The sequence below is a fragment of the Colobus angolensis genome, unplaced genomic scaffold (genome assembly GCF_000951035.1).
Source record: "Colobus angolensis palliatus isolate OR3802 unplaced genomic scaffold, Cang.pa_1.0 Scaffold64, whole genome shotgun sequence".
Lineage (NCBI taxonomy): Eukaryota > Metazoa > Chordata > Mammalia > Primates > Cercopithecidae > Colobus > Colobus angolensis.
In genome coordinates, this window is record NW_012120043.1 from 3,052,718 (window position 1) to 3,054,883 (window position 2,166).

A 2,166-nucleotide genomic window follows, 5' to 3' on the forward strand; every position below is an offset into this window, starting at 1 on the left:
TTTTTTTTTTCTTTTGAGATGGAGTCTCATTCTGTTACCCAGGCTGGAGGGCAGTGACAGGATCTCGGCTCACTGCAACCTCTGCCTCCCAGTGCAAGTGATTCTCCTGCCTCAGCCTCGGAGTAGCTGGAATTAGAGGTGCCCGCCACCACGCCCAGCTAATTTGTGTATTTTTAGTAGAGACAGGGCTTCACCATGTTGGTCAGGCTAGTCTCGAACTCCTGACCTCATGATCCGCCCGCCTCAGCCTCCCAAAGTGCTGGGATTACAGGCATGAGTCACGGTGCCCGGCCAACTTTTACATCTTACAGCAGATACCAGCTTAGGTGCCGTTTTATACCATGGATTACCTGGATAGCCATTCAGGCCCTAAACACTCAGACCCTTCATATGCTGAAACAACAAAGCTTTCGCCAGATTTCAGTGGGTCAGGGTTGTTGTAGCAGATTCCTCTTCTTACATTGCCCGTGCCTTGTCACGTGTAACTGTGGGTCACAGAAGCAAAGAAAACTAATCTCTAATAATTGTGAGTTTTGAGGAAGGTCCTGTTCCATCCTGCGTGTTGTTGCATATTGCGTCTAGGTCTTCTGACTATAGCAATAGCAAATGCTGTGACTGCTATTAACTAGTTAGTCCTCACGACAACACGCTTTGGATAAAATGCTTCTTTCCATTGAGCGGATGGGGAGGCTGTGTCCCGGATAGGTCGGATATATACCTGCAGTCCCGTAACCCGCGAGTGGCATGCCCCTGACATCCATGCATTTTCAGAACCAGTAGGGGGAGGTTCTCACGTGGGAATGTCAGACTCAGAGATCCAGAGGTTAGAATCACCAGTTCAATGAGAAATGGGCAAAGTGTCTCATCCAGACCTGTGTGCTGGTCGTCATTGCCATGTTGATGGTGGGCCTAGGGTCTATATATCCCTCTGATTTGAAGCCAAGGACAAGCACCCACAAGGCAGCTAATAGACACTGACTCTGGACTTTGCACCTTGACCTTTCTCAACTTCCCTGGTGCCACTAACCTCACCCCTCCTCCCATGAACGTGGGTGGCGATGGACCCATCTTGAGCAGAACCGCTGTGATATTCCAGGAATTAGTAACCTTTGAGGACGTGTCCGTGGACTTCTCCCAGGAGGAATGGGAGTTGCTGGAGCCCGCTCAGAAGAACCTGTACAGAGAGGTGATGCTGGAGAACTATAGGAACGTGGTCTCCCTGGGTAAGGCAAGCATCGTTAATTCCTGTGTTCGTTGATTCACGTTTATCTGGTGTATTAGTCTGTTCTCACACTGCTAATAAAGACATACCCAAGACTGGGTAATTTGTAAAGGAAAGGGGGTTTAATGGACTCAGTTCCACAGGCCAGGGAGGGCTGACAATCATGGTGGAAGGCGAATGAGGAGCAAAGTCACGTCTGACATGGCAGTAGGCAAGAGAGCTTGTGCAGGGAAACTCCCATTTGTAAAACCGTTAGATCTTGTGAGACGTATTCACTACCACGAGAACAGTATGGGGAAAGCCACCCCCGCCACGATTCAGTTATCTCCCCCTGGCTCCGCCCCCGACGTGGGGATTCTTACAATTCAAGGTAAGATTTGGATGGCGACACAGCCAAACCATCTCTTCTAGTGTCTCCTGTGTGTCAGGCACCATGCTGGGAATGGGGGATTCATCGGTAAATAAGACAGACGTGGGTCCTGGTTTTGTGGCTTTCGTGGTCTGGTTTCTCTGAGAACAGATGACCTTCCTTGTTCAGTACATGATAGCTGGAGCTGCAGTGGAATTGCATGTCTCAGCTCAGGCCTAGATAACTTCTCTGATTCCCCTTGGGAACAAAGTCAGAGTGTCTTAGTCCGTTTCACACTGCTGTAAAGAATACCACACCCTCGGCTGGGCGTGGTGGCTCACGCCTGTAATCCCAGCACTTAGAGATCACAAGGGTGGATCACTTGAGGTCAGGAGTTCAAGACCAGCCTGGCCAACGTGGTGAAACCCTGTCTCTATTAAAAATAGAAAAAAAGGCCGGGCGCGGTGGCTCAAGCCTGTAATCCCAGCACTTTGGGAGTCCGAGACGGGCGGATCACGAGGTCAGGAGATCGAGACCATCCTGGCTAACACGGTGAAACCCCGTCTCTACTAAAAAATACAAAAAACTAGCCGGG